The sequence below is a fragment of the Octodon degus genome, unplaced genomic scaffold, assembly GCF_000260255.1.
Source record: "Octodon degus isolate 3935 unplaced genomic scaffold, OctDeg1.0 scaffold00022, whole genome shotgun sequence".
Classification (NCBI taxonomy): Eukaryota; Metazoa; Chordata; class Mammalia; order Rodentia; family Octodontidae; genus Octodon; species Octodon degus.
In genome coordinates, this window is record NW_004524598.1 from 11,107,205 (window position 1) to 11,114,467 (window position 7,263).

The 7,263-nt window shown below is 39.9% G+C and overlaps 1 protein-coding gene across 4 annotated transcripts in view; it reads left to right on the plus strand.

The window, feature by feature from the left end:
- Rars2 (arginyl-tRNA synthetase 2, mitochondrial) overlaps nt 1-7,263 on the plus strand; it is a 71,764-nt gene that overhangs the window by 44,225 nt on the left and 20,276 nt on the right. The window lies entirely within an intron of this gene.

Consider the following 7,263-nt stretch of genomic DNA (forward strand, 5'->3'; position numbering starts at 1 on the left):
TTTTTTTGTTTTTTTTTTTTTTTTTTTTTTTTTGGGAGGACTGAACATGCCCTCTGGGCATTTCTTGTTTGGCTGGAGTATCTGGGTTCAAACCAGTGGAAATTGAGCCTCACTGCATTTTTAAGCAGGCACTTAAACAACTGAGCTAATGGGCGGGCCCCCAAGTGTGTCTTTTATTACTATTTTTTAATCAGCTGAAGACATTTTCCCCTTAGGTATCTGAAAGTTAATACATAGATAACAGATTAGACATAAAAATTTCTGTATTTTGTATCAGTTGATTTGTTGTTTTGCTCATGCTGATAAGTATAATTGATTTAGACTTGCAAAACGTGAATACTTTTTTAACTTTTTTTTTTTTTGCATGGGGAAAAGCATCTTTCTCTGAATTTGTGTGTTTTTTTGTTTTGTGTCCAAATACAGCATTTAGCTCATTTTCCTGGCTTTGATGCAGTATGAATTTTCTGTTCTTCATTTGGTCTGTTGGATTCTTTGCTTCTCTATCTTTAGTCCCTCCTTGACTTCGTTAATGAAGTACTTCCTGTCCAAGTAATCTCCAGAGATGAGTTGCCTTTTCATTGTCCCAGTTGTTATTTCTGGGCCGCACAGAGGAAACTGATACAGTGTAAGCCGTGTTGGTGGCATACCAGGAATCAAACCAAAACGTTCTGCCTTTGTCTAAGCAAGAGCCTATGTCAAAATAATGCTTTATTTCTCCAGCCAAAGCCAGAGAGCTCTTTAAAGATCTTTAAAGGTTTGCCATTTCTCCTGAGCTCATGTGCACACCGCATTTTAATGCCTACATTTTGATTTATGTTAACTAAAGACTGTCTTTCTCATTAACAGTTTTATTGATAGGCAAGAGTTTAAAACTTAATAATTCTTTATCAGTATCTACAAATAAAGCATGCCTGCTTAGTGCCTGGGATTTTAACTGTGTTGCATTTTTACACTTTGAATAATGGTGTTTTTTAACCACAGGCTTAGCAATCCTTTCATCAGATCCAATACCACACAGAAGGTACAAAAAATATAAATATCTGCTTGGAGATATCAGCTTTTGGTTGTTTTTTTTTTTTTTTTTTTTGGATTTTGAGATAAGGCCTTGCTTTGTAGTTGAGGCAGGCCTCGAACTCACTGTTAAGTTGAGGCTGGCTTTGAACTTGCAGCAATCCTCCTGCCTCAGCCTTCTAAGTAAGTAGCAACTAAACTGTGATGTGGTGGCACTGTGCCACCACATCACAGTTTAGTTCCCACCTTTGAAAATTTATCAAAATTGTGGATGTTGGCCAGGGAGATAGCTCAGTGGTTTAAGCACCTGCCTGGCAAGCGCAAGGGCTTGAGTTTGATCCCTGGTTCCAAAAACTAATATTAAAAAAAGAAAAAATTGTGGATGGTTTACATCTGTGGTAGAGGTGATAAACTGATGGGTTCATATAAGGAAGGAACAAGGGCAGGGTGTAGTTCTGTGAATGACTAGGGGGTCAAGGAATAATGGTGTTGCTTGCATCAGTGTTCCTTTTCCTGATGGCCTAATAGGGAGTGGCACTTCCAGGCAGAAGGAGTAGGGGACACGGGGGCACCCCTCTTGCTGCTGGCGTGGCAGACAGAAGCCCCTGAGGGCACTCACCCGCTCTTCCCTTTGTGGGGCAGAGAATACACAAAGTTTACATTGGCGCCTCCATTGACACCAGTTTATGTCTGCACCTTATTATATCTTTATGCTCACTTTTGCAAATTGTTTCTAGTGTAAATGAGGAAGTTCAGGCATTTTACATTTTAAGAAAATTTTAATGTGTTATTCTGTTCCTAAAGGAAAATTTGAAAGGCATATAAACAACTGAAGTGTATGCACTAGTTACAGATGCCTGTGTATTCTCTGTCGTCCCAGACATGGCACACATGATAGTATAGTAGTGGCCTAGAGGACAGACCAGCAGATGCCAGAGGAGTAACTCAAAGCAGGATCGAGCTGAGTACCTCTGCTTTCCTTGTGCCGTCTCTTGTATCACATAAAAGGTTGGGTCAGATCCTTGCTCAGTTCTGCATGCGGGCATATTTATTGCTTTGGGAGTGTCTGTGATACAAGGGTTACCAGTCCACATTTACTGACCTCGCTCATCTCCCTTCATCATTGAAGACCCAAGATAATAGCTACTCAAGTAGTTTTCAGGATTTAGTAGGTGTTACGGTTTGTGTGTAGTTGTCCCCCCAAAGCCTCATGTAAGTCATGGGCACGTGTGGCTGGAGGAGCAGGGAGTGAGGAGCGGAGCCAGAGGTGCAAACCGTTAAAACTGACAGCACATGCTGTCCCCCCAGGCCAGCAGTCTCTGAGGTGTGGAGGGGGTCATCCTGGACACTGTCGTGCCCCAGCCTCTTCAGACCCTGCAGAGTGGGGTGGCAGTTTCTGTAATTGAGGCTGCCTCCAGTAAAGAGGAGATGTTTAGAGAAGACAGAGACACTGACCCTCTCTCCTGTCTTGCTATGGAATTCAGGCTGTTTTAAACTATGAAATCTCCAGTAACTGTGAGCTGAGTAAACCTTTCCTTCCCTCATTTTGAGTGTCAGGTATTTGTCCCAACAATGAAAGAAGAGTAAGACTAATAGCTATTCAAGTAATTTTCAGGATTTAGTAGGGCTATAACCAATTGCCAGCTTTTATAACATCCAGTTCCAGGGCCCCACAATAATGCTTAAAAGTCTTCTGTCATTGTCCTAAAGTTGTAATCACTTAAAATTCCAGGAAAAGCAAAGCCTCACAGACCAAGAAACCAAGGCTCCCCGCCCTGAGCAGGAGCAGTCACCTTAGGGTGGGAAGCAAATTACCTGCTGGGCACTTAGCATTCTCCCAAAATCTCAAGGACCAGGCCTGCCAAGACGCTGGTTGGCCAGACCACAGTTTACCAGCATTAGTTATATTGTTAGCTGTACAAACCATCACTCTTGCCTTTGTTCTCCTTCCTATAAAAGCCCAAAGCTTCTGTCAACCCCTTAAAGATAGATCTTGAGCCTATTATGCTTCCCAGTACATACAGCCTTGCTGATTAAAGTTTCTTTCCTACCCTTCACCACTGGTTATCTGTATTGGCATTATCAAATATATAGCCAAGCCTGGGCTCTTGGAACACCAAATTCCACTAACAGTAATACAGAGGATCTCCATCCTCATTTCCGGTTACTAGAGCCAGGGCTAATAATTCTAATCTTAATGTTTAGTGTATTGGCAGATAATTTTGGCACTAGCTGATGGGAAATAAGATGTTTAGAACATTTTGCATTTATCTGTTCTTATTTGTGAAAAACTTTTAAAAACTTTTGGTCAAACCAAATTTTTCTCCTTGGACTATATTTATAAATGAGTTCTTTCATAGGACTGTATTTACAGTTGCATTTCCGGTAGTAAATGTTTGAATGAATGTGATCTTGTAGTTCTTTTTTGCTCCATTTTCTGTTTCTAAATTGTAAAGTATGCAGCCTTTAATACTAATTGTATTAGTGAAGGGAGTAACAAACTGTTGTAGGGTACAGTAATTACCATTTAGTGGAATCTTTTTTTACTTTTTTCTTTCGACTAACCAAAAGCCCCAGGGCAGTCCCAGGCCTCCTGTTATCTATCTGCTCCACCCCACAAACAAGGTATTGCAAATGCCTTTTGAGCCATTCAGTTCATTGGTTGTAATAGGGAATGTAGTAGTTTCTTTTCTTACATTCTCCAGTGTTATTCCAGAGACAATTTAGTAGTTCAGGTTTGGCTGTTTTGACCTTCTGGCATATTTGTTTTAAATTTGACTTAGGCCAAAGACCTGTAATTATGATTTGGTGGCTTTTCTTCCTCTGAATTTCACCATAATCAGTATCCTGCACTGTCACATTTCTCATCTAAGTTAGGCATGGCATTATGTGGTTGTTGTAGCGTTTCTTTTCTTTGATGAAAATACTTGACACTCACAGTCCTTTCTCTCTTCCCATTTTGGTATCTATGCTTTCCTACTAGGTTTTCTGTGTACGTATATAGTCTATAGGACTATATGGTAGTCTATGTGTTACGCTGGGAGTTGGGACTTTCATTGACCAATATTTGAAATTTCTGTTTTCTTTTTTTTTTCAATCCAGGACCTTTGCACTGAACTATGTCCTCATCCCTTTTTTTTTATTTTGAGGCAGGGTCTTACTGATTTGCGCATTCTGGACTTGGACTTGTGGTCCTCCTACCTCAGCCTCCCAAAGTGCAATTAGGTGTCACCGTATCTGGCTAAAACTTTTTCTTTAATTATTCTAATTTGTTTATTTCTGTCAGGAAACAGGGAAGTACTTTTGAAATATTTCCCTCATCGCTCTTGAATTGGCTGCTAATAAATAACTAGTATATTTGCTATTTATAGTTGACCCTTGTGGTTGAAAGAAGACATTAATAATAACACTTGTCAAAAAGCCTTTCCACTTACGTTGAAAAGTAGTTTCTTATTACAAAAAGTTAAGTATTAAATCTGAAGTAGGAGTCTATGGTTGTTATTTATGTTTGATAATACTTATTACAGTTAATTTCCCTGGGTTCGTACTGATTTAAACCATTTGAGTAGATCTTGGTATTGACTAACACTGTGCCTTTAAGAATATATAGTCATAAGCTAAGCTAAGCAAAGCACAGGGACCTAGGTTCAATCCCCCAGCACCACATGCCAGCCAGCCCCGCCCCCTGGTGGGCTGAGCTGGCCACACACACAAAATAAATAAATAAATAAATAAATAAATAATTTTTTTTAAAAATTAAAAAAAAAGAATATATAGTCATTTGTTTGTATGATTGTTGTAGAAGACTAGAACTTGACTCGTTGCATATTGCTTATTACTTTGGATTTTTGATGGAGAAACTTCACTGAAATATACAAGCAGCTTCTCATAGGAGATAAATATGGCAATAAAGAACTCTGCGTTAGTTTGGTATTCTGGTACTGGCGTTTATACAGGTAAGATAACACAGATAGCACATATAAGGTTTTTGTTAAGTGCAAAATGCCCCACAGATTGTATTTCATTATATCTACCCTGCCTGACCCTTTCAAAAATGATTGAAATAATTGCAGTGATGAGCATTTAAATCAAAAAATAGAACGCTGAGATGATATGTAAGTAGATAATAGCATGTAACAGATTTGACTGAATTCCCTATGTCAGTAGCAAAAACAAAACAAAAAGCCAGACATGGTAAAGCATACCGGTAATCTCAGCTTTTGGGGAAGGTAAGGCAGGAAGATCACAGGTTTGAAGCCAGTCTAGGCAACCTAACAAGACCCCATCCCAAAATTTAAAAAGGGGCTTTAGATGTAGCTTATGGGTAGAATACTCCTGGATTCTGAGCCCCGTGCTGCCCTGTTACTTTTGAAAACATGAAAGAATCTATTCCTCCAGACATAGTGTTCTTCTAGACATTAGAGTTGCAAAACAGTTTTCCACACTAAATTGAGTCTAGTCATACATAGGAATATATATGCTGTTAGAAGTTATTTTATTAAAAAATTACATTGAAGTTTTTTATGTTAGGTTACATTGCTTTTTTTAGTGAACACTATTGTTAGAGGAAGTAGAAATTTTGATCCTTAATAATATTTAACCTGCAGAGTAGCCCTTAAGTTACCAGTCTAATAAAATCTGAGCTTTAAAGCATTGTTAAGGATTCCCCACCTTCCAAAACACGAAGTTCTGAGGACTGTTACACATATGCACCTGGTGACAATCAGATGCCTTTTCAGTTTACACTGGTATTTGATACACTTAGTACCCTAGCCTGCTTTGCGATACTTCGATGCTTTAAAGGCGCCCAGCTCTGCTTGTGTGGCCAGCTGTGCTGGGAGGTCTTTGCTCTGGCTCAGTTCCATAGCATTGGAGCCTATCCTGGTTTCCTGCTTTCCTGGTCGTCATTTCATAACACCACACCAGGGCTGCCCAGCTTTGCTGCTTCTAGAAGCGCTTCCTCTCCCGTGCACGGTAATACTGATCTCCTTTTCTCCTTCCTGGTGCTGTCCCTAAAGCCACATGCCTTTTAACTCTCCCCTGCATCATGAATGTATATACATATTCAAGCATTAGGAAGGATTTTTTAAATTTCAAGATAGAAAAAAGAAAAACAATGAAGTTTTTCTTAAAATATTTCAGTCGTTTGAATGCATAGTAACTTTTTAAATGTTTTGAATTTTCAGTTTTTTTAATGGAATCCTTTCTGCTTCTGAAAATAAGGACATTTTGTGCATGTTTGCATATGAATTTCAAACTATGAACATAAATATATGTGTACCTCAGGAGGCTGAATTGCTAAGTAGTTGTCAATGAGTAGGTCATTTAAATGTCAGGAAGTCTTCACTCTGTAATCTGTTTCCCCACACTTTACTAAGATCTGTCTTCGAATTAGCATTTTATGCATTATTCTGGGCATAACTAATAAGATAACATATGATTAACTTTTTCTGATACTTGTCAGGACTTCTGAAGACCCAACAAGGTCAGAGATTCATTCTGGGTACCCACAGGTCTCAGCATGTGGTCCTACTCTGGGCTGTGATTTAGGGCAAGGAAAAGATACAAAGCCCAATCAGCAAAGGGAAAAGGCACACAGAATGAAGTCCAGAGGAAGCAAGATTCAAGCTTCCGTGAGTCCTTTCCCAGATAGACTCACAGTTGGACTTGATTCCTTCAACAACGAATTGTGACAACATGTGTGAAATGTAATCTACCAAAGCTCATTAGATACTGCACGTCCAAGGTTTTTGGTTTGTTTGTGTTTTTTTCCCCCGAACTGGGGATTGAACTCAGGCCCTTGCACTTGCCAGGCAAGCGCTTATTCTACTGAGCTATCTCCCTGGCCCCCCATCCAAGATTTTTATTGTATGCTGGTCATATAGGAACCCTCCCCTAACATGTGCCTAATTCTGAAAAGGAGAGGGGGCACGCAGCAGTATTCCATTGTTCAAATGAACAGTTCAAGTGCAGTGAGTCACTTTTATTAGGTTGGTGGAAACATTCCTAAAATCCAGGTTTCTAGATGTCAGTGGACAATCCTGCAAATTAATAAATTTTAGGGGGTTTTTGTGTGTGCAGGGTCTCATTACACAGCCCAGACTCATAGTGATCTCCTGATTTCTGCCTCCCTAGTGCTGGGATTACAGGCACGTGCCACCACACCTGGACTCCATTGAGGGCGCAGCGCGTTTGGGGGTGGGGCCAGCTTGGCATGCGGAGCCAGGGATTGAACCCTGGCCCCTGCACTTA